This window comes from Zootoca vivipara, chromosome 2 (assembly GCF_963506605.1).
Source record: "Zootoca vivipara chromosome 2, rZooViv1.1, whole genome shotgun sequence".
In the NCBI taxonomy this organism is placed as follows: domain Eukaryota; kingdom Metazoa; phylum Chordata; class Lepidosauria; order Squamata; family Lacertidae; genus Zootoca; species Zootoca vivipara.
In genome coordinates this window covers 37,875,038-37,901,411 of record NC_083277.1, presented here as the reverse complement: position 1 = coordinate 37,901,411, position 26,374 = coordinate 37,875,038, and the positions used below count along the sequence as shown (strand labels likewise).

Genomic DNA, 26,374 nt, shown 5'->3' with positions numbered 1-26,374 from the left:
CTCTGCTGTGGAACTGTGTTGAAAAATTCAGAGAAGTGTGGATTTTAAAAGATAGCTCTGTTTCAGTTCATACATCCCCCCCCAAGAAAGTGTGAATTAGGCATGTTCCTCTTTAAAAGCAAACTGAATCCATTTTCTGCTCCATTCCCTAGCAATGAATGACATACACTTAGATATGCCTGGTACTGGGGAACACATTAATGTCTCACATTGCTAAACAAATCCAATTTTTACATTAATTTTCTCTCTCCATTTTATTACATTTTGCATTCTGCAGTGCTCCCCTTTCATCACAACCCCACTGATCAAGGGGCAGCACAATAGTGCACAAGAATCATATCAGAAGAAAACAAAAGGGGGGGGGAGAGAGCTTTGCCACAGCAGTAAAGTTCTGAAATCAGTCTCCCCCCCCATTTTTTTAAAAAAATTAAAAGCTCTGCAACCAGCACTGCCAGTCTTGCACTCCATGGATAGAACTTGATTAATTTAGTGTAGCGGGATGCTGTAGGTGATGAGAAGTGAATTTGTGCCATTACAGTAATTCTTTGACTTTATTAATGGGTTTCAGCCTCGCAATAGATTTCTCTTATGATTACTGGAAGCATCTCCCCTGTAACCTGCGATTCATCTTCACCCACGCTCCCACCCTGAAATCTCTCTTCTCTCAGCCCAACCTTCTGACAACGCAATTGTCAAACAACTTTGCAATCTTGTGAAACAGAGGGTGAAACTGTCCATCCTGTGCCCAGCAAAGTGCACAAAGTAGAGTATGAAAATCTTTCATTACAGCTAATGCATCAGCACCTGGCAATTAAGAGAAGAGGGGGTGAAAAGTTCCCAAAAAACCCCTTCCCCCATAATTGCATTATCACGAGGGTGGGGGAAAATGAGCTTCCCCTCCCCCCATCCCCAAACACACAGTATGCAGCCTAGTTTTCCTCTTGTCTGGCCAACCCAAAAGTAAAGAAATCACTCCACCTTTCTGCTTGCCTCCCCTTTAAAGAATGACTCTGAGAAAGTCATTAAGATGCTACCCTACCCCCCCCCTTGCCCCCGCCAGGACCCCAGCAGTACCTTTGTTCCGGCGTCTCACCACGCCAAGCCGGCACTTCAGAGAAACAGCAAACATCTTCCCTGGATTGCAGTCTTCCCAATGCCTGCCTCATATAGCTCTCTGTATAGCTTCTCCCTCAACACCTCTGCCTGGCTCCGTGAGGGGCTGCTGGCTTTAAATTAATTTATGATTACTGTGAAATGGAGTTGTGCTTCATGTTCTGGCGGAAAGAAGTGAGAGGAAAGGGAAGAGCTGGGAAGAGGGGAAGGGAGACGGGGAACATTCCCCCTTCTCAAGAATTCCTCAGGATTGTGTTTAGCTGTTATTTGTGCCACTCAGGCTAGGTGAATGTGAAATCGCTACTCCACATTTCTCTGTCCCTCAAATTATTTATATATACCACAGACACCCTATCATTCTAAGAATCCTTTCTAAGTCCTAGAGTCTAAGATATTAACATAGTCATTAGCAACTGTAGGGTTATTTTTATCCACATGTGTCTCCCTATAAAAACAACACTTTAAAATACAGGAAAGAGCTCCTCAATGCACTGTAAAGTTCTCAGCAAATAAGGAAAAAGAGGGGGACATTTGACTAAGTTTTACCGAGCGTAGAACCACTGAAATTGACAAACATGGCTATGTTGAGACCATTAAATTCAATAGATCTACTCTGAGTAAAACTACGACTAAGAATACGACTAAGAACGTGTATGATAAAAGCCACTGCAAACAAGGAACCTGAAAATGTGAGGATTTGATCTCAGAAATATAAAGGTTATGTTTCACAGTCTTGCCATGGGGTTTAGGGGGGGGAAACAAGGAATTATTAAAATCAGTCTTGCTCAACCTGGTGCTCTGCAGATGTTTTGGACTACAATTCCCATCAGTCCCAGCACACATGGCCAGTTTATCAGGAGAGTTGGGTGGAGCTCAACAAGCTTGGTGTTTGGGTTGCTCTGTCCATCAGCTGGTGAGGAGTAAGGAGTAAGAAAGTTAAGCAGTCCATCTATAAAATGTTGCTCTAGTTTCAGCTGGCAGTAGGGGCTCACTTTATTATACCTTGCATGGGTCGAAATTACCATGTGATGTCATAAAACGTAACTGTGCAACTCTGCCCTGAATAGGGGACAATGGCTCAGGATAGGACTTGGCTAAGGCAGCCAAATGGTGGAGACCAAGTCAGATCACTATAAACTGACATAATGGAACAGTGATCCTGCAATCGTTAACCAGCTAGAGACCTGGTCACACTTTTCGGGGTTTGCTGAAAACTTGCAAACCCAGTTGGCCAGAGATCAAGCTGGCAGCAGAAAAAGCAAGGGCCAGAACAAAAATATGAGAACATCTCCAAGGTGCCCAGAAGCCAGTTTACTTGCCCAAAGTGTTTAAAACATGATTATGCTTCATCAGGGGTGAATCTCATGCAGTACTTTCAAGGAGAGATCAAACCATCTCAAAACCCTCAGTCTCAATAAAAAATGAAAGTACATTTTCCTGCAGCCCCAGTGGTGTAAATCATTTTGTAAAGTTAGTTTATCCATCAGCAAGTCATTATTCACAGCTCTGTGCCCCACTTTCTCAGAACAGGATAATATTGCTGACTAGCTAAAAGTGGACTGAAGCATCGCTGTGCAGCTGGCAAAAGGCAAAAATATGTAAGAGCTATTCATTGCAATCCAGTGTACAAACACGCAAGAAGTGTAAAATTGCCGACACTGTGTAGACTTAGCCAGACACAAAAATCTGGTTCTATACATGGGCGGTAAACACTGTATAAACCATGGCTCTCCAGCAGTTCCCACTGCCATTAAATGAAGGTATCTGTCACATTATAAAATATTGATATCCTTATTGGCAGGCAGTGAATGATTGTCACTTCTATTTATAAACTAGAGGCCTTTGAAGAAGTGAATGCAAGGGTGAGACTTATGAAACAGCAGGGTCCTGCCACCCAAACTCAAAGGGTTAAGCAAATGTTAAAGAAATATTTGTGAAAGTTTAAATTGAAAGATGGCATGGAAGGACTAATTTAAAATTCACATATACATCACCCAAGGCTTCCAAAATAATAATAATAATAATAATAATAATAATAATAATCCAAACAAAAACCAACTCTTGCACATGGTGGCCTTCTGTACAGCAGACATAACATCTGCAAGCCCATAAATTAACTCACAGTCCCTGCCAGGGATGTACAGTACTGGTATTGGTATGCTTTACATGATTGTCATGACATAGAAATGTCACAAGTAGCATCCATTTGGCAAGGCTCTATTTTTCTGAACTTATTATTGCCTTCCTCCACATAGAGGTGTAATATCTGATCTGCCCTTGGAGCAGCCAAGGGCCAGAATCATAGAGTTGGGTAGATGTGTGTCTTGCAAGCCATCTAGCTCTACCCTCTGTTTAATGCAGCGAATGAAGAGCTAGAGCAGGAGTCAGCAAACTTTTTCAGCAGAGGGCCGGTGCACTATCCCTCAGACCTTGTGGTGGGCCGGACTATATTTCGAAAAAAGAAGAACAAATTCCTATGCCCCACAAATAACCCAGAGATGCATTTTAAATAAAAGCACACATTTAACTCATGTAAAAACACCAGGCAGGCCCCACAAATAACCCAGAGATACATTTTAAATAAAAGGACACATTCTACTCATGTAAAAACACGCTGATTCCTGGACCGTCTGTGGGTCGGATTTAGAAGGCGATTGGGCCGGATCTGGCCCCCGGGCCTTAGTTTGCTTACCCATGAGCTAGAGGAGGCATGTCCAACAGGTAGATTGTGATCTACCTGTAGATCACTGGACGTCTGTGGTAGATCACTGGTAGATCATTGGCTCCCCCCAAAGAAGCTGAACAACTGTGGCTCCCCTAAAATAACTCAACATTTTACTTCCTCCCTGAAAAAAACTCAACAACTTTGACCTGAACCCCCCAAAAGGGGGTAGATCACTGGCAGTTTTTAACTCTGTGAGTAGATTGCAGTCTCTGGGGAGTTGGCCACCCCTAAGCTAGAGCAACACCCCCCAACAGATGGCTGCCCAAACCTCTACTCCAAGCTGAGTTGGTAAGTGGATGAATGGTTTTGCCTTGCAACACAGGGTTAGCCTAGGGCAGCTTTTCCCATCCTGGTGCCTTCCAGATGATTTGGATACAACAGCCATGATGACCATTGGCTAATGGAGAGATATAGTCCAAAACATCTGGAGAAGGCTAGGTTTGGGGAAGGAGTACAAGATGCCAGGGTTCCTTTCAACTCACCGATTCCAGGATTCAGTGACCCTTTGGCTCTCATTCAAACTTGCAGCTACTCCCTTCTCACTGAGAGGAGGAAGACACATTACAAGCCCTACGGGACACACTTAGCTCCTATTTTTAGATATGAAATGTGATGCGAATAGAGCATAGGTCTGGGCTTCCCCTTTGTAAGAGATAACATTTCAACAGCCACATTTAGAAAGAGCTGTAATATCACTTCTATAGTGAGATACTCCTGTGAATCATACAGTATAAGCCATTGTGGTCCCAGGAAAAAGAAAAGTGAATTTTAGATTATTATTCAATTATGTTATTCAGATCAATAAACACGGGGGCTTCACTAAAACTCCACACCAACCCATTTATTTGTAAAGATAGCATGGGAATGAAACAAAAAAATGATTTATTTGCCTGGTCATTAGAGTCAGGAATACATATGTGGCAAGTGTCCTGATGAATTCTACTTATGTTGGCACAACTGCCTGGATTAATTTACTTTACTTCAAAAGGACTAGTTCTAATTGGCTGTCCTGCCCCAGGGGTTCGACTTCCCTTCTTCAGGGGATGATGCTATGGATTTAGAGAAGGTGAGGGACCTCAGGTCCCGCCTTAGTAGCACCTAAATATCTGGGAGCACTTCTGCAAGGAGCCTGTTGGGTCTGTTGGGCCTTAGGCCTCTGGCCTAAGGATGCTTTGCTGACTTCCTCTGACTCAGAAGCCCTAACAGAGCCCCCTCTTTGCCTGAGTCAATGACTGCTAACACAGGCTGGGGCCCTTTCAGTGAAAAGGCGCCTCTCAGAGAAGCTAACTACAAGGCAGAGCTGAATCTGCTATTTAAGTCTAAGGATGAGTGCAGCTGAAGCAAGGCCTGAGTTCTGCTCTCATGAAGTCTCCAGCCTGAGCCTTGCATGAAGTTGCCCAAGGTAACCTCTCCCCTCTGCTGAAGCCAGTGCTCACAAGAACATACAGTCTCACCCATCCTAATAATAATAATTGCCTTATGGAATGGTTTCCATTAACCTCTGCTGATTTTGTTGTTGTTCCTTTATTGGAAGCAGTCTGAATTACTCTGGTTTTGTACCCACCCTTAGCATACCCTTCAACATGTCAAAGAGGACCAGTGTCTTCCAGGATCACCTTCCCACACGAGTCACAAGACCCGCACAAGATCATGGCCTCAAAATACACACTTTTTAAAGGTCCATGCTCCCACACTTTTTCCGGGGTGAGATTGTGGCACCCAAAATGGGCACTGTGCTCACAAAAGGGGAATGCCTGAGTTTTATTGGGACAGTTGAGAGATAAGTTTCAGCATGCATCTTCTGAGAAGGGCACAGAAATGTTTGTGTACGGGGAAAAAATGTTGCTGCGAACCCACAGGACAGGGCAGGCTATTCACCTAAAAAATAAATAACACAGAATATGCTTCTTTCTCCTTGCCTTTGAAGCACAAACAAACAGTCAAAATGGAGCCAATGCACCTTGTATTACCTATCTGTTCAAGTCACGCTGCAGACCAGGAGTGAGACATTGGCTGAAAGGTCATGGGTGACTTTGAGTTCTACCGTTAATTACAATTCAAACCATTCTATTGCACTATGGACGATATGATCTGCCCGCTCCTTCAGTACTATTTTCTGTGACTGCTAAAACCAAGGGGCTTTATGTCAATTGAAGAAGCCAGGAACCAAGGGGCTTTTATGTCAATTGAAGAAGCCAGGAACAGGTGGCTTTCTGCATGCAATACATGTATTCTACCACTGACCTATGGCTTCTACATTATATTTTTATCACCTCTTTTTAAAGGGCTCTACATTTAGCATGACACAAAACAGCATCTGGCTGACCCTCTTAGCATCCACACTAAGTTGTTTCAGCTGTATCCTTTATGTCTTTTTTATTTCCCAAGAATGTCTATCAAAGGCACACCTAAATGCTCCCCTGTGGGTTATAGGGTGTAAACGACTGCTGTATGGTCTATTTGATCAAGGCCTCATTCCCAAACACAATTATTCAGACCAAAGCTTTACTAAAGGAAATCAATAGATTTTTGCAGAAGTAAGCGGATCCAAGTTTACAGTCTCAGCGTTACTTCAATGTTATACTTTAATTAATTTTAAGAAGACCATGCAGAATTAAATACATACATTTTATAAACTTGCAATTCAGACATCTGTGATTACTCACAATTATTTTACAATGTGCACTGCATATGATTTCCAAAGTAAAGAAATGTAGTGTCCTGTTTACATATTCACACTCCGCTTTTATTTTACAACAGTTACTAAAGAGGGCCAGACTCTCATCAAAACTCCCAGAATATGTGTCATAAAGCTTGAAAATGACCTAGAATTTCACAAGCTCCCTGCGATTATGCCAGAAACGCTTTCCCATGCTGGAAGGTTATTCCCTACAAAAAAAGAGGAGAGATCACGTAGTTCCCAGAACGTTGTCATGAAATGGCACAATAATTGGCCTCGCCTCAAGGCCCATATGCATCCCTTTCATAGTTCATTTAAAGAAAGAGCTGCCTTTGTACGCACAATGGGGCAGCAATTGAATGAAGTGTATTAAAACAATTTTGTGAGAAGATCCATTTTCATTCATCAGGGCTGGTGTTTGAAATGTTTCCAACAAGGTGGCGGAAGTAAAGTAACAATGAAAAGAAGAATGTGCACATCCATTTACAGCACAGAGAAATTCAATGGGATCATAATCCATATTCAGCAATATATATTGGACATTATTATTTGGACACTTATCTTCGTTCGATATATGAATGAAACTCTTCAGAAAGCTCTGAAGTAGCTATGTGCAAATTATGTCACACTTTTAAATCCTTTTAAATCCTCTCTTCACCTTGTCCCTACTACTATAGTCATTCAATTTCTTCACTTAAACCATTTCAAAACATATAGTGCACACCACCCATCTAGAAATGTCCAATGTCATCTAAACATGTCTTTATAAGTTCCATGACTCCTCCATCTCTTCTCAAATGCAGGGCAGTCTAGGCATTTTGAAACTAAACATCAGAGAGATATCTGAATGTGTAACAAAATCAGAGCACACACATCTCTAAGGCACCCTTGCCAGGGCAATTCACTAAACAGCCCATTACATGGGTTGTGATATTAAAGGCCTTTGCATGCGAGGCAAAGGAACTTACGAGGTAGAAAGTATCACCATGGATTAAGCTTGGAAAATGCACGCTGCTATTCTGAGAAAGTGGCAGACGTTGGTGTTGCTCTCCTTTAATAATTAAATGGTACAGTATGTTTGCTCAATCCACAAATCCATGTACAAGACTCAGCGGTTCTTTCCAAGGAAACAGCTGAGCTTCCTGAAGCAAGCCTTATCTTCCACTTGCATTATTGCTGCTTGCATCCACTGCCAATTTGTTTTGGAAGGCAAGGCAAGAGGTCCTCCATTGCTACAACAGAGAACAAACGACTTTCCTAGACTGTGCTCATGCCGCCCTCATGTATTATCCCTAATAGCCGCCTGTTTGTATTTTCCACTTTCAGATTATATTAACAGAGCCATATGTTAGCAAAATTGTGCCCGGGGAAGATATTAAGTAAAGGGATGAATGGTGTTTACTTTACAAACAGGAGCTCATTACTCCATGCATGTGTGGGTTGGCAAGTTCACATCTAGGGAGAATGTGTCGGTGTGACAAACTGAACAGGATTGAAGACTGCTCTGACTGCTATTGACGCAACGTTACTGAAATTGAACAGTCAAGATAATAGAAAAATAGCACAGTCAGCACCACATGCAGGTAAATTAGTCACCTTCAACCCAAATTAAATAGAATTGTAAACAGGGATGGACAAACTTTAATTTTGGTTTCTCATTTTTCCAATCTCTGCTTCAGTTATCCACATTTCCACAAGCCTCTGCCATTTTTTGTTTTTAATCCTCATGAAAATTCCTCAGGATATTTCCCTCAATAGACACATTTTTGTATGTAATTTTGGTGAATATATACATTTTTGCAAATATAATGCATATTTGTTTATTATTATTATTATTATTATTATTATTATTATTATTATTATTATTATTATTTATTCCCCAGCCACTCTGGGCGACTCCAAACAGAATACAATCATACCTTGGTTTTTGAACAGCTTAGTTCTCAAATGTTTTGGTTCCCGAATGCCGCAAATCCGGAAGTGACTGTTCCAGTTTGCAAACTGTTTTTGGAAGCCGAACGTCCGATGTGGCTTCTGCAGCTTCCAAATGGAGCTTCCTGCAGCCAACCAGAAGCCGTGATTTGGTTTCTGAACGTTTTGGAAGTCAATCAGACTTCTGGAATGGATTCTGTTTGACTTCCAATATACGACTGTATTAAAAACATGATAAAACAAATGTATGCATTTTTATGCACACATTAGCCTTGTATATGCATTCTATACACATTACTAGAGAACTGCATTGCAAAATTCAGAGAAGGGTGAATTTTGAAGGATGGCTATGTTTCCATTCACGTATTGTTTCAGAAAGTGAGGGAATTAAAGAGTCAAAAATGGAATCAGGTCAGATATGCCTACAACCCTTTCCATATTAACCCACTGGATGTAGAGAAGAGTTAAGGCTGTCATTGGTAGAACCATCTAAATATAGAAAAGCCATGATTCTTTGATTTAAAACATTAAAGAAATGTTATGAATGGAATATTTTTCTCTCTGTGTTTTGAAAGCTCCCTTGCTTCTGAAGCTCCAAGGCAAGACTGACGGGAGCCTGGTACTGGAGTACAATGGAAGAATGGAAGGGAGATTGTTTCATATGCTATACTTGCATAATCTGGGTCAGACAGATTGGCTATTTTTAGAAGGAATGGGACAATATGTCCCCCTCCAAGTCAGATGCTCCTACAGTGCCTAACTGCATGTTGAATTTATACTATACAGTACATAGAATCATAGAACTGTAGAGTTGGAAGGGACCCAAAGGGTCATCTAATCCAGCCCCCTGCAATAGAGGAATCTCAGCTAAAGCATCCATGACTGATGGCCATCCAACCTCTGCTTAAAAGCCTCCAAGGGAAGAGAGTCCACCACCTCCAAAGGGAGACCAGTCCACAGCTCTTACTGTCAGAAAGTTATTCCTGATGTTTAGTCAGAATCTCCTTTCTTATAATTTGAAGCCATTGCTTTGAGCCCTACCCCCCCCGCTTGCTCCATCTTCCACGTGACAGCCCTTGAGATATTTGAAGGTGGCTATCATATCTCCTCTCAGTCTCCTTCCCCCCACCCCAGGCTAAACACACCAAACTCCCTCAACCGTTCATCTTAAGGCTTGGTATCCAGACCCTTGATCCTATTGGTTGCTCTCCTCTGCACACATTCCAGTTTGTCAATATCCTTCTTAAAACATGTCTACTTTGAAGTGGCTGTTATACTAGGCAAACACTGGTAACTAATTGATATTAATGGCACTGTGCAGAATAATGTCCTATGTCTTTAATGATAAAACACATGAGAGATTGCAAATCTTAAACTCTCCATTAAATTCCTCTTCAAAACAGTTATCGGGGAACAGTGGGGAGTCAATCCCCACATTATTTTTCCAATGGGAATTGCCCCCCCCCCGGCCAATTAAGCCTAGGTGACCAATGAGTTCACTGGTCTGGGTAGGTGTCATGCTCAGGGGGCATCTGCCATGGACTATCTCCATGCTGTGCCAAGCAAACTGGCAGTATTGAAAAATAAGTGTCCTTTGTCTTGCGATATATATGGAGGCGGAAGGCGGGGAAAGTCTTACAACACTGCTTCCTAGTGCTCATTTAAACTGCTTGAAGTATTATTGAAGCTCTTGTTCTCTGTTCCCTGCAGTGAACTAAAGCAAGCAATTGCTTCTGTGCTTAACTGGGGAAAGCCTTTTAAACTTCCCACTTGGCAAGCAAGTGGTATGCCACAGGTTTGCATGTTATTCATTTATATACTTGGCTCACATTGAGATTTATACAGTATTGTCCTTGTGGCAAGCTACTGAATTTTATGAAGTGCCTTTTTCTACGTTTGGAGATAATTTCAATTTCAGGAGCACGTAGAAGAAGGTGGTTTGGGATGTGGTGTGGTTAGCAAAGAACGCCAATCCATTCTCAACAACATGGTGCAGCAGTAATGATCAGAAAGGGAAGTTTTGAGATATTTCCGCTCAGTAAGGAAACTGCTAAGGATCAAACTGTTGTGCTCTCCTAGCAAATACTAGCTTTAATCAAAGACAATAAAAAAAAATCTTGCTGTATTTCATCTGGGGGTGGCATGTGATGATTATTCCCTGCCACTACGTAGGGTACAACCTGAAGAGTTGCACTGCGGGAAATATCAAGCTGGAGAATATTTTCAAAACAAAATCTGACAGCTTTGTTTGTACAATTGTTATCTCTTGTGCAGAAGCTGCCAATTCTGCAGGTGGCAGTGAGCTTTCAAATCCCTCTGTTCTCTAGCACGGGCTTGCCATTTGTTCTTGGCAACAGCAGCAGCTTTGGGCATGGGAGTAGCAGCCCCACAAGGACCTGTAAATAACCTAGTGCTCAATCATCTCAAGAGGGAGAGCTAAGTGGTTTGGGCTTTGGAAAGACCGCCAGGATTTGTTAAGGAAATGTTTTCTCTTTCCATTGGCTACAAAGGAAATCATTTTGGAATAGCTGATACAGCCAACTTTTTTCTGGTTCAGCTAACATTTTGTGACACAGACACATGAATCCAACTCTTTAAAAAGAAAATTCACAGTACAGACATTCAAGTGTGTGTGTGTGGGGGGCATGTTTCATGCATCTATCTTCATGGGATACTTTGGTTCTCTGATCTGTTTTCTTTCTTGCAGTTTTCCTCTCTCCCTTAGCAGCTGCTCCACTAACGGAACTGCCTTGATCTCTCTCAGCTGCAATATATTTCCTGAAATTGGGGCTGAAACAAAATTTATTTCATGGAAAGGGGGAAAAGCAGTGGCGGGGGGGGGGGAATCCACCCACAATTTGTTGCTTCAAAATTGTTTGCCTGTTCAGGAACCATTGTCCTCACTCCATATTGACTTGGTTTGCCTTCAGTGATATTACAGATTGGTTACATGACATTACAATGATCACATTCACTACCTCAGATCTCTGCAACCTTTTCATACCCAGGATCCACTTTTAACTCAGACCTGCATTTGGGGACCCATTTCTTAATCTTTGCGTGGTGGTAGTACTCAGATCAGGCTGTGACCAACTAGTGGGTTCTGACCCGCCAGTTGAAGACCACTGCACTACAAGAAACCTTGATTGGCTAGGATCAATCACACTTAGAGCAGGATGCAGCCAAAAATTACACAGCAGAAAATAGACAGGTGTAAAAAAAGCGAAGATTTTGGCGGAACATTGCAGCCTCCTCCCCCAATAAGCTTCTCTTTGGGACTGAACATCTTTGAGTTACATGCAGTTGTGTCCCTCAATTGTTGGAAGTCTCTTTGATCCAGCAGTGGTTTCTATGGGCAGAAAGGAGAGGGATTCCTTCTTCCTGCAGCAGCCCCTGAAAGTACCTCTGCTCCTAAGTATGTTCCATAGGGATATGACATCCTTTCAGAAAGCATGGGAGGTGGCACAGAGGGTTTCTGGGGAAATGTGAAATGTGTGCAAATCATCTTCTCTCCCTTTTATGTTCTTGGAAGCCCCCACTGCATGAAATAATGTTCAATCAGTGGAAGGACACAATTTGATAAAACCCATTTGGCACAATCTTTCCAAACTCAGTTTTATGGCAATCCTTCATCTTCGGGACACTGAAAGAAGGATCTTCCTTTTTTCCCCTCCAGGCCTGGAGGACAGAGCAAGAGACCCATACTTAAGCAACAGGACCACTGCAGCCAAATAAAAGGATTCATATTTTTTTATACTTAGGGAATCTAGCCATATTTTCTACACCTGCATTTTTTTTTGCCTATCTTCCTTTCTTGTTCAAGCCCTTATTAGCAACGTAAGAAACCCCTTGTGGATCAGGCCAATGCCCCAACTAGTCCAATATCCGGTTCTCACAGTGGCCAATGAGATGCCTATTGGAAGCATGGAAGCAGGATCTGAATGCAACAGCTCTCTCTCTCTCTCTCCACCAGTTTCCAGCAACTGGTATTCAGAAGCATACAGCCTCCAACAGTAGAGGCAGAACAACACCGTTGTGGCTAGTTGTCACTGATAGCTTTATCCTCCATGGGTTTGTCTCATCCTCCTTAAAAAACTTTCCAAATTAGTGGCCATCACTACTTCTTGCAGAGTGAATTCTATCATTTAACTATGCGCTGTGTGAAGAAGTACTTTCTTTTGCCCACCCTGAATCTCCCAGCATTCAGCTTCATTGACTATTGAGCTAGGACACCAGCAAGTGGTATCATGTCCAAATGATGGGGTGATCAGTATCACAGCACAGATATTTTGTTTTTCATTTCAACAGTTTGCATACCGCTTAGCCCCAGTCGTCTCTAAGCAGCGTACAAGACATCCAACACAGAATGACTAAAAATGTGTTGAAATTATAAAATCAGAGTTCAGTTTAAAAGGCTGCTGAAATAAATGTTTATTTCAACATTTTGATAAGAGAGTGAGGAGCAGGAGTCAAGTATAAATGAGAGCCCATATGCGAGGGGACAGTCGTGGGTCAATTGTTGGGGAAGACCTACCCTACCATTTTACGAACCACTCTTGAGAGCTTATGGCAGAAAAGACAACCAATTAAGATTGATGCTATTATGTATCGGTCACATAGTTGACAACTTATGGATGATTGTTTACAGAATGATGCACACAATTTTAAATGGCAGGCTGGCTTAGAACAAAAGAACCTATCTTTACCCCCCAAAGTCTTGATTTATAGTCTGAAGCAAAGCTATCAACTTTCCTGTAATCAGCCACAACCCAAAAAGACAAATGTGATCTAAACAGAGGGAAGAACCAAGGCAAGGCATTAAATCTCACCTGTCAATTTTTAAAGCATAAAATTTCACTGAGAAATGAGAACAGGAAGTGTTGCTCAAAGTTGCTCATTTACCTTTCTGGCTTTCTTTTAGACTCTTCCCTAATTCTTCTGGGGACATTTGCTGGTAGTGGGACAGTGAGAAAAAAAGAGCCAGAGGAGCTATCTGTAGTTGTGTTGCTCTAAGTATATCAGAAGCAGGAACACAACCCTGGTGGCAATGGGACCTTTAGATGGATGGCTGTAGAGCAGGGTCAGTATGCTTCAAACAAACAAACAAACAAACAAATGACAAAAAGTATGAAGTTAAATCTATTCTTTGCATCAGTCTTAAGCAGAAGATGTAGGAGGGATATTGACCCAGAGCAGGACTTTGTCTAGCAAAATTGCTACTGACTCTGCCTGTCTTTAAAGAGCTGGGTGTTCCTCACTCCCCTGATGAGCTGAAGAATGCTATCAACTCTCAGGCATTTGAGAAATCCCCAGGAAAGGACATAATTCCAACAGAAGTGCTGAAAGCTAGCCTCAGCTCTTCCCTCATGATGCACCTCCATCACATTCTCTTGCAATGTTGGGAAACAGGATTCATGCCACAAGACATGCACGACTCCATCATTGCGACCCTCTACAAGAACAAAGGTGACCGCCATGACTGTAACAACTACAGTGGGATCTCCCTGCTGAGTACTGTGGGGAAAACCTTTGCCCGTGTAGTTCTCAACAGATTGTAGTCACTTGCTGAGACGATTTATCCCAAGTCACAATGCAGCTTTAGAACTCAGAGGTCCATAGTCAACATGATTTTCTCATTGCACCTGCTCCAGGATAAATGTTGAGAACAGAGATGCCCCATGTACATTGCATTCATAGACCTGATGAAGGCCTTCGACCTTGTCAGCCAAAATCAACTCTTCACACTGCTCAGCAAGACAGAATGCCCACTTAAACTCCACAAGATGATTGTGTCTTTCCATCAGAACTTGCATGACACTGTCCAGTATGATGGTTCATCCTCAGGTGTCTTCCCTATAAAGAGTGGTGTGAAACAGGGCTCTGTTCTCGCCCCAAGTCTCTTTGGCATATCCTTCTCATATGCCTTCAGTTCAACTGAAGATGATTTGTACTTCCACTCAAGGAGTGACAGGGGTCATAGAATCATAGAATCATAGAATCATAGAGTTGGAAGAGACCACAAGGGCCATCCAGTCCAACCCCCTGCCAAGCAGGAAACACCATCAAAGCATTCCTGACAGATGGCTGTCAAGCCTCTGCTTAAAGACCTCCAAAGAAGGAGACTCCACCACACTCCTTGGCAGCAAATTCCACTGCCGAACAGCTCTTACTGTCAGGAAGTTCTTCCTAATGTTTAGGTGGAATTTTCTTTCTTGTAGTTTGAATCCGTTGCTCCGTGTCCGCTTCTCTGGAGCAGCAGAAAACAACCTTTCTCCCTCCTCTATATGGCATCCTTTTATATATTTGAACATGGTTATCATATCACCCCTTAACCTTCTCTTCTCCAGGCTAAACATACCTGGGTCTGTTCATCCTGGCACATCTCTATGCCAAGAGAAAAAGTGAGGTGAGTCATTATTCGTGAGATGTTGTTTGTAGATGATGCAGCCTTGACAGAGCACTCTGAGGATTTATAGAGACTTATCAACCATTTTGCCCAAGCCTACAAGGAGTTTCACCTCACCACCAGCCTGATGAAGACCAACATCCTGGGTCAGGACATCACCAGCACTCCATGTGATCACACACTTGAGGTGGTAGACAATTTTGTCTATCTGGGCTCCACAATAACTCTCAATTGACACTGAACTGGACAAGAATATTGTCAAGGCAGCTAACGTCCAATACCAATATGAAGGTCTATCAGGCTTGCATGTTGAGCATGTTGCTTTATGGAAGTGAGTTGTGTGTCGAGACCTCACAACCACCCCCTCGTTGAAGAATAAACAACCAGGACACAGATATTAGGTTAATGTTATTGGGCAAATCTTGGCCACAACTTATTGATTATAGAATGTGAGCGGTATTGACTGGACCGACTATATCTGACTCCTGCCCATTGCGCAGGGTAAGGGTAAACCACCAGAAGTGGGAGCCCCGTCAATGCAGACCAACTCGAGCTCCCCCAGGGGTTCCCAATGGGGTCGTGTCATGGCCTTATCCCTGCCCCGGACTTTGGACAAGATCCACACCCCCAGATTCCTTTAACAGAATACAGTGGTGCCTCGCTTAATGAATGCCCTGCTTAACGAAATTTCCGCTTAACAAAAGGATTTTTCAAGTGGAGGTTGCCTCGCTAGACGAATTCGTTTTATGAAAACTTAATCTAGCGAATCGCGGTTTCTCATAGGAATGCATTGAAATTCAATTAATGTGTTCCTATGGGGGAAAAAAAATCCAAAAAAAATCAATGCATTCCTATGGGATTCGCTAGACGAATTTTTCATTATAAGAAAAGACCCGTGGAACGAATTAAATTCATCTAGCGGGGCACCACTGTACCCTTAAGCTTGGAGGGGCAGGTGATGGCCACAGCTCCCCTCCCCCACCATAAGGTCAAACAATGCCTAACTGCAAAACCTTACAAAGTTGTAATGATTGCTACGAGGTAGGCGAAAACCAAGTGGCCCATGCCAATTTTGCCAAGTGGAAAATTCCTACCAGGCCCCTCAACGGCAACCAACCGAGGTCCATAGCAAGGCCAATGAAAAAACCTTCAAAATAAGGAGGGAGTGCGGGAGATTGAGGAAGCGAGCCGAGAGGAAGCTCTCTGGCTCGCGCCTCCATTTAAATGAGTCCTGGCACCTCAATGCTCCCATATGCGCTGCATCAGGAAGATTTTGGGCATCATATGGCAGGACAGAGTCTCAAACAAAGCTGTTCTCTCCCAAGCCCACTTTCCCAGCATGTTCTCACTTCTGTCTCAGTGACGTCCATGCTGGTTTGGTCATGTACACAGAATGAAAGATAGCAGATTCCCCAAGGATGTGCTCTATGGGGAGCTGGCTTCAGGCACAAAGCCTGTTGGCAGACCAACTCTGAATTATAAAGATGTCTGCAAACATGACATGAAGGATGGAAATATTAACCCCACCATATGGGAATCCCTTGCAGACGACTGCAGTACCTGGAGACAGACAGTCAAGTCATGTATCCACAGCAGTGACCAGAGGAGAAATGAGCACTCGGAGGAGCATAGACAGACATGGTGCATCTGCCCTAGCTGCAATAAAACATATCTCCCATATTGGTCTCTACAGCCACAACTCTTCAATGATTTGACTTTACCCCCAATAGCACACTCTTCCATAGTCTCTTGAGACAGATGGATTCCAGCAAATGTCCAGGCTCCTTCAGGCTGCTATGCCTCCTCCATTCATCAGCCAAGGAGGAATGTGTTGACCAGTTTTAAGTCAATTGTTAACTGCCAATATCTACACCATGCTTATAACTAAGATGGGAAGACCTGAAAACAAGGAAACTGGAACTGGAATAGGAACACACTGCACCCTCTTTTTCCCCAGTGGGTCTTTCCTTCCCCCGCTGACGTCCACCTTTTAAATACATGATAGTTGTCAAGCATCACACTTAAACTAGCAGTAGTTAGGCTTATGCAATGTAAGAAGTAGGTCAGAACATCTTGAATCACCCAGGGGCAAAACTCAAGAGTAATTAGCCACACAGAATGTTTTATTGGAAGAAACTGACTGAAAGACCCACAAGCAGGCACATAAAAAAGCAGCCAATGGAACAACCTGCTAGAACAGCTAATTTCCCTTGCTATAGGTAGCAGGGGTCTGAAATGGATTGCAAGGCTTTGGTTAACACTGCAGGAGCTGCAATCCATTTGCTCAACCAGACTATAGGGTGATAGAATCATAGAGATGGAAGGGACCCAAAGGGTAATATGCAATGCAGGAATCACTACTAAAGGCTCCCTGGCAGATGGCCATCCAACCTCTGTTTTAAAACGTCTAATGAAGGAAACCCTACCACCTTCCAAGGTAGTCCGTTCCACTGCTGGACAGCTCTTACGGTCAGAAGAGCATCCTACCAGAAAGTGGCTTTAAGGGGGGGGGAGAGAAATCCAGGGGAGATTGCATATCTTACAGACCTGTCAGCCTAACTAGTGTTCCAGGAAAATTAGAGCCAACCTAGACATGTTAAATGCATCTAAAGTTTATTTTGTGGGGATGGGGAGGCAGGAGGTTGCTCCAATATTTTCCTGCAAATGTTTTTCCCCTTAATGCCAGAGGCACACTCCTACTTCCACCCCACCACCATTTAGTTTGAACTCTTAGGTTATGTGCACACAAGGAATTTATTTTAGAACTATATTACAGCATCCATGCCAGTTATCCAAGTGGGGATAAGTTCCAGGGGCAACGTTCTTACTGGGGGTTGGTTCTTCCTTGGAAAGAGATCAAATGAGGCTTGCAGTATTATTATTTTTTGCAATATTTGCATTTATTTACAAATACACAGATTGCATGTAGATAAAGGTATAGCTAAACAAACCAAGAGACCCCCCAAATTCACTGCTCAGAGCTTAGGGAGACAGCTAGGATCCCAAGGTGCTTTTTCAAGACCCAAACTCAGCTCTCTGACTGTCCTTTCTCAGTCTGTGCTGTACACATTTCCTAGTAACTCAAATTCAAAAGGTCTGCTGTTGGTAGCAATCAGCCAACCTCCCCAACAAAGGAGGTACTTGCTACACCCATTAGTGCAACCAACTTTCCATTTGGTTGGACCACTTTAGCAGGCTCTTGGCTAGACCTCAATTTGAGAATCACACACACAGCAAGTTGGAAGGGACCCCGAGGTCATCCAATTCAACCCCCAAGTTTATAACAATATAGTGATGGAAAATCCACAGGCGCTCTGTGAAAGATCTCTCCAAATGGAGTAATGGAGAAAGGTGGTAGGGGGTGGAATGGGGAGATTGGATTACAAAGAGATACGCTTTGGGACAAAAAGACAAATCTTAACTTCACATATAAGCTGATGGTGCTTTTTATCTGGCTATGATTATCCAGGAAAGAGATCTTGAAAAAATAGCTGAACACTCACTGAAACTGTCATCACCACAGCAGTAGAAAAAGCAGATTCATGGTGAGGAATTCTTGCAAAAGGCACTGAAAATAAAACAGAAAGTGGACAGCTCCGTTGATTAGAGTGTGGTACTGATAACGCCAAGGTTGCAGGTTTGATCCCAGCTGCATATCCCTGCATTGCAAAGGGTTGGACTAGATGATCCTCAGGGTGCCTTCCAGCTCTGATTCTATGTAAATACAGGAAGCTGTCTTGTACCAAATCAGTTCACTGGTCCACCCAGGGCAGTATTATTTGCATCTAGGGATAGTTTTCCCTAAACTATATATTTTTGATTGCAGCTCCAATCATTAGAAGTTGGGGAAGGACCTTAGCTCAGTGGTAAAACATCTGCTTTGTTTGCAGTAGGGTCCCTGGTTCAATCCCCAGCATCTCCAGTTAGGGCTGGGACAGAGGAACCCTACCTGAAACCCTGGAAAGCTGCTACCAGTCAGTGTAGACTATACTGGGCTAAATGGACCAATGGTCTGTCTTCCTACGTTTCTGTCATCCCTGGCTATTGGGGCCGATGAAAGTTGTAGTCCAAAACATCTGAACAGCACCGGGTTGAACAAGACCAGTCCAAGTTGAATGGCAGTGCCTTTACAGATGTTCAGATGTTGATCTCCCCCACCATTAACTGGAGATGCCAAAGACCGAATCATGCATGTGAAGCCTGTGCTCTGAGTTATGGCCACTTCCCTAATTTATCATAATTCTAGAAGAGCCCATTTGTGGAAGGGGGGGGGCATCACTACACCCAGTTTGATTGGCTGTATGAATAGGGTTTCATCATGTCCTGACCTGACTTTCACTTCCGTATGCACTATTCCCTCCCAAACTGTACCCATTCAATTAAATTTAGGGTTTTTTTGTGTGTGTGTTGCTCCTGAAGAAACTATATGAAGGCAAAGACACTGGAGAACTGACATTTATGTAGATGCCATGCTAATCTGCAGCAAAACATTATCCTTCCCTATATGCTTTTTTAAAATAAAAATAAAAAAGTAATATTTAAATGCTTGCAAGCTATCTGCCAGGCAGATGCCAAAGAGGCACCTCTATTATGCAAACAATGGGGAAATGCAACCTTATCTTTTCACACCACCAGGCCTCTGGGCTGCGAAATACATTTTTGCATTGATTTACATTTTATTTCCCAGATTCAGCTGGCTACAATAACTCTGCCCCATGAATGCAAAGGCATGGATGCTGCTGTTCTCTTCCCATGTGTGCTTTAGCTGCTGCCTACCCGGCATTTCCTCTTTATCATTTTCATAATCTGGGAAGCAGCAGGGTGCATGAAATCACTCCTTAGCTCACTTTAAAAAATAAATACCTCCACAACCCCTCCAGAGTTCTCCCTGGTTGTTTGAAGCATCTTGAGGGGTCGGGGGGGGGTGAGGCATAGAGACTACCACCCTCTTCTTGCCTGTAGACAATTACCACGGCCAAAGGAACCATGAATATATCAGAGATGGACTGAAATGAGAAGAAGCGGGCATTTGTGGTGTAACCAAGGGCTTCAGCAGAAGTATCTTATAGAAGAATATGATGCATGGTCACCAATTCAAAATTTGTATAGATAGTTCATATTTCAGGAGCCAGGCCAATAATAAATAGGGCTGAAAGCTAGGGATGGAGGAAAATGTTGTTTGGGCCACAGTGAACTGATTCACACCTCTCAAACGAATACATGGTTTGGGGATGTAATTATCCTTTGGATTTTGCACCTCTCTGAATTTTGTGATACGGTTCTTGCCTTAAGATAGGACCAAATTATGTAAAGTAAAAAAAATGAAGTGTATTTTAGGATAAAACACGTTCAGAAATGTGTATCTTGAGATAAAATGTGCATTTAAATAACATTTTGTGATGAAATACATATTTAAGTATGTATATAAATAAGATTTTGTGTGTGTGTGTGTGTGTGTGTGTGTGTGTGTGTGTGTGTGTGTATTTAAAAAGCCCCCCTGCAGATTAATGTGGAAACAGGATGGAATGGCGTTAGTGATAAATATGTGCAAAATTCCAGCAAAGTCTGGAGACAGACATAAACCTATCTCTAGTTGCAGCTTGGAATTGATATATCGGTTTAATTAATTGACAAAAGATGCATGATTAATAAGGCAGTTGTTTGTTGTTTTAAATATTTTTTTATACAGTTGCTTATAGAAACTCTGGCTGCCAAACCTCATCACAGCTAAGTGCTTTGTGGGGATAGAAGGATCTGTCAATTAAAGTTCTCTCAGTTTCTTAGTTTCCCAATCATAAATTCAGTTCTATACATTTCTGCAACAATTTGCATTTTTAAAAGAAATCCTCATGAAAGCTTATTAGCATTTTAGAGAATTCTATAGCAAGATCCACCAGGAACTGTGGGGTTAAGATCCGGCCAACACATTTGTCCTTGGTCAGCTGGAGGTATGCCAATGTATCTCCCCCATCCTGGCTCAGACCTGACTGGCTGAGCTGAGCCTGGTGGACCTTAAGATGATGTAAGCCAGGGGTCAGCAAACTTTTTCAGCAGGGGGCCGGTCCACTGTCCCTCAGACCTTGTGGGGGGCCAGACTATATTTTGGAAAAAAATATGAATGAATTCCTATGCCCCACAAATAACCCAGAGATGCATTTTAAATAAAAGGACACTTTCTACTCATGTAAAAACATGCTGATTCCAGGACCGTCCACGGGCTGGAATGAGAAGGCGATTGGGCTGCATCCTGCCCCTGGGCCTTAGTTTGGGGACCCCTGGTGTAAGCCCTTAAAGTGGCATAAGCCCTGAAAAAGAGCCCTTCTGGGGTTGTGGTGGAGGTGGGACCAGAGAGGCAGGACTTAGGCTGGATCAGCTCTGCCACAGGACCTGCCAACATGACATAAATTAAGCCGGTAAAAAGGCTGGTGTAACTCGAACACTATTTCAAAGGTTTGTTTTCCCTCTGCCAGGCTTAGGCTGGCTCATTCAGTTGTAGCCCCACTCCTGAATGGGTTTTAGATCTGGTGGTGCACTTCACGCCAACTTAACTTATGCCAGAGTTGCTTTATATGCCAGATTCTTGTGAAAAGGATTGCTCCCGTAGTGTGAGTTTCTCATAATGAACACATTTTTATGTGCAGTGTTCACTAATGTACTGTACTCATTTTCTGCAAGAAAATCCTCCTAATGTAATGCATTTTTGTACGTTATTTTCATGCATACTGTATATTCATTTTTATGCACACTTCCCCCTAATGTATGCATTTTTGTAAAAGTTGTTTGGTTATGGAACAGCGTCACAAAATTTGGATGAGCGCAGATGTTGGAGGATGGATGTGTTTCAGTTCTCAAATTGCCTTGGAAAGTGCAGATTTGATAGATTTGGCTTTCAATATGAGTGGAAATGAATCTCTCCCCCATCCTATTTGTGACAGAATATCAGGAGTTCCACAATGAAATAATACGTTTCATTAATGGATGGCAGTCGTAATGATAGTAGAAACATTATTATGAATGGACTTTGTCCATATATATTTTTTGCCACATGTTATTCCTCATAAGAAATGATATCCTAATGGCCAACATAATTTTGCAGAAATGATGACTCACACATGATGCATTATTCATCATTTTGATTCATTTAATTAATTGTTGTGACCTCTTGATAAAATTCCATCTATACTACTGCTGACCTTGTGTCACTTCGATTGCACTTTGACAGATAATGATTTTTCCCCTCTGTATGTAATAATTATAATAATTAGAACAATGCTGCTGCTGCCTGTGGTTGCCATCTGTCCACATGTTAAGCTAGAGGAAAACTACAGTGACTTCTGATACCTTTTTTTGTATATTTGGGGCTTTTGGCTTCTAGAAGTAGAAACTAATCTCTGGTTATTGTGCATGTGGTCTTGCAGTCATATAGACTGGAACACTCCAAATTAGGATATACAGATGTTAAGTTGCCTGTGCAATATTCATCAAGTTGATGATTGATTGGATCCATCATACATTAGATGAACTGAGGTCTCATTGAAATCAGTGCAACAAGATAGGCCACATTGACACTACACATTTCAAGCATGATGACATGGCTTCTCCCAAATAATTATGGGAGTTGTTGTTTGTGCACTGAGATGAGAGTTGTTAAGAGACTCTTATTCCCCTCGCAGAACTACAATTCCCAGAGTTCCCTGTGACGAGGGATTGATTGTCAAACCACTCTGAGAATTGTAGCTCTGCGAGGGAAGCAGGGTGTCTCCTAATAACTCTCGGCACCCTTGACAAATTACAGCTCCAATAATTCTTTGGTGGAAGCCACAACTGTTTAAAGTGGGGTTATAGTGCTTTAGATGTATGGTGTCAATGCAGATTCAGTCATGGCACAAGTCCCATGGATTTCCATGGGAACTAAGTGCAAGTAACTTAGTCTGGATTCAACCTAGTATTTGTATGTTCAGCACTTGGGGGGAGAGGAGAGAAGGTGAGGCATCCAGAAGCTCATATACCTCAGTTGCTCAGGCTCAAGGGTGAGTGAATCCCTTGTGACAGTTGGCTGCAGGCAGGTGAAAGGGCAGTAGCAAAGAGGGAAGACCTGTCTGGTGGCCTCCCTCAGAAGCAAGACACTGTTTAGACTGAAGGGAGACAGCGCATGAGGCAGGCTATACATCAGCCATTGGTACTAGCTTGGCCCTTCAACACCTGGATTTCCAGGCCAGGAGGATTATGAATCACTGCCTAGCTCTTGCACATGAAACTGCTTATAGGTCTCTTCTCTCACCCGCAGCCCCACTTGCAGAAGGAGCAAGCAGAGAGTGTCTGATCTACAGGACTCCTGACAGCAGCCCCACATTTGCCTGACAATATCCATATCAACAATTTCTATCGTCTCTATGCCTCCGTTGCTTCCCTGTGAAATGAAGGCAACCATACTGCCTGGTGTCAAAACGGATATTGTGCAACAATGTGCATTAGTATGTGCACATTCCAGAGTATGATAAGATTCCAGGGCCATAAATATGGCCAGAGCTAATTATGTAGATAACGGGTAAATAGGGAAGATCTGCATGAAGACATTCCCTGCATTATAAGGGGCGTGTGTGGAAATAAGCTAGTATATAAAGCTTTACAAAGCACGTCATTAAATGTGAATGCTGAAAGGAGCAATGACCTACATATCAGGAACAGTTGCAATTTCCTCTGCATTGTGTCTGTAGCTAAATTTTGCCTGACCCACTAATATCCTTGCTGAATGGAAGAAGGAAAAGCTGCAGACAGACCTGTTTGCTAACTCCCCCTGCTCTCCCAGTGAAGCAAGTCTAATTGATCTCAAAGGGACTTCGGAATGCATAGGATTGCACTGTGAATCTGTCTTGCCAGTCCTGGGATACAGACTCCATGTAGGGGTGGAGATGGTTACCTGACCTCCTGGCACAGTTGCTGCTGCTGTTTACCAGGAGGGAGAGTGGTAGCCAGTGGAGAGGGCAGTATAGTGCAAACACACCAGCAGAAGCACCAGATTAGCTCTACTGTTGAGTTTGCACCAGACCAACCTCACCACTGCCTTGTCCCTTCCCTGTAAGCAGCAATGACTCCACTGTTGGGAGGTCAGGAAAGCACCTCTGCCCCACCACATTGCTTGCTACTGGATGCAGGGAGGTGGTGGAATAAGGACAGAGTTGCATGTGCTGCACACTGCATCCTAAAGCAGTCTGTCTTCCTTTGTCTCCTTGGTTTTTTATCCATCATGCTTTAGAGCAGGCACCCCCAAACTGCGGCCCTCCAGATGTTTTGGACTACAATTCTCATCATCCCTGACCACTGGTCCTGTTAGCTAGGGATCATGGGAGTTGTAGGCCAAAACATCTGGAGGCCCGCAGTTTGGGGGTGCCTGCTTTAGAGGCTGCAGTTGTCTAAACATTTTTCTCACTCCCACCCCACTCTTCCACCCTAACTGAAGTACAATATTCAGCTTATGTCCCTTAACATATGTAGTTGATAGTTTTAATTCTACCAATGTTTAATTGTATTTTAATTATTTATTTTTCTGTTTTTTGTGGTTCTTATTTTTATCTGTAAGCTACCTTAAGTCCTGCCAAGGTATAAATAAATACATAACAACAATAATTAATAGGGTTGACTCCACAACAGCCATGGCATCTTGGGACTCACTGTGGGAAGTAAAACTTGCAGACAGCAATGCCTACCCTGAGCCCCATTTGTTTTAGTATCCTAATAATAATGTTTTAATTATTGGACAACTACAAAATCTATGAATAAATTCTCCTTGTGAGGTTTTGCATAGTTTTGCTCATGCAAGACTTTTGGCTGTGCGATGGAACTTCCCACCCTTCCACACTCCCTATGTGCTTGTCCCAATCTGCTCTAAGTTTCCTCCACAGCAAATTTGTGGGCACATGGGAAGAGGCAAGAGAGGGCAGTTTCTGTTGCACAAACCAATATCCTTGCACTAGTGGAAGTACTTCATTGGATTCTGGCCTATATTGTAAAAGCTGGTGGACTGGAGAAATTTCTTGTGCTTGTTTTCTTTTACAATTTCTCCATATTTTCTAATCAGAGCACTTATTGCTCCTCTTGCTGGAAAGTACTGAAATAAAAATGGCCATGTCATGCAATGCCTCCGCCACTTCTTCAGCCGTCATAATATCCCAGCAATTCATTAAACTGTTGATAGAATCCAGACACAATGAGTGCCATATAGATAAGTCACCAGTCACCCCAGAGGCATAAGATAAAAATGCATTATTAAAAAGGGGAGATTTGGGATGATAGTCATGGATATAGCTTTCCTTTGATTTAATACGAAACCTCCAGGGATGCTTGTACTGATGGCGATTTTCAACTGCTTCCATCCAGTTTGCTTCTTTAAACCATAACATACTTTTAAGGTGCTCATTCACCATTTCAGCGTCTACTCCTATTGTGTCATCTGGGTACTGCCATCCTTTCATAAACGCCATTCTTGCAGCTTGGTAATAGCAGAAGTGACTCAGCAGATGGGGTGGAGCCAGTACGCTAACTTTCTGATATGAGGGTTGTTGTTGCTTACCAGAAGGGAGAAGGGGAAGGGTGAGGTGGCAGGGATGCAAACATACTGTCAAGGAGCACTGGATTAGCTCTGCCAGTGTGCTTATACCATACCATATCTACCACCTCACCCCTCTTCCTATCAGTAAGCAACAGTGACCTACCGGCTGGAAAGCTAGTGTAGTGGCTCCACTCCACCTAACGAGTCACTTTTGGATATATTTGGCACCCCAATGCCTCCTGGTTTTGCTTTTTATTGGGTACTGGGGGGGGGAGTTGAATAAATATATTTTAATGAGTTTCAGAACAAACACAAACAATATACAGAATAAAAACATACTGTATTCTGAGCTCAAAAACATCAGCCACCCTTTCCCCTAGTAACCACAGACCCTCTCACATCCCTTCCCCAGAGAGCTTAATTGCACTAGCACATCCAAAGCATATTCAAAATACTTGGTCACAGCAGGAAGAGACAGATTAAAGAAAAGGGATTCAATGTGTGCACCTATCACATCCCTAAAAGAGCCAAACAGATCTGCAATGGCCTGGAACTGGTCTATTATCTCCTTGCATATTCTCATATTCAATAAAGGAACTACTACTACTACTACTACTACTACTACTAACATGTCAATGTTTGCACCATGTCCCAAACAAATGGATCTCACTTTCTTTATATCATACATTTGTGGCCTTGCTAGGAGTTTTTTGGGCCCATATGAAATCTAATACCCACATTTACTAGAGTAATGGGTCGAACATGGATGAGTATATTTATCACTCAAAATGTAATTTAGGGAAAACATTCATTTAATGGTATAGATTGTTCCCATCAAAGAGACTGGACATTTCGCCATAGCTCTTGATCTTTAAGTTATTCAAAGAGCTTACCTTTTTGGGGCCATATATGCCATCCCTTTAGGAAACAACAACAACAACAACTGTTTTTCATTTGAATAGGGGTTTT

At 42.7% G+C, this 26,374-nt stretch overlaps 1 protein-coding gene across 5 annotated transcripts in view; it reads right to left on the bottom strand.

Annotated features, from left to right (window-relative positions):
• GRIP2 (glutamate receptor interacting protein 2) overlaps positions 1-26,374 on the bottom strand; it is a 380,534-nt gene that overhangs the window by 174,990 nt on the left and 179,170 nt on the right. The gene's annotated exons all lie outside the window — the stretch shown is intronic.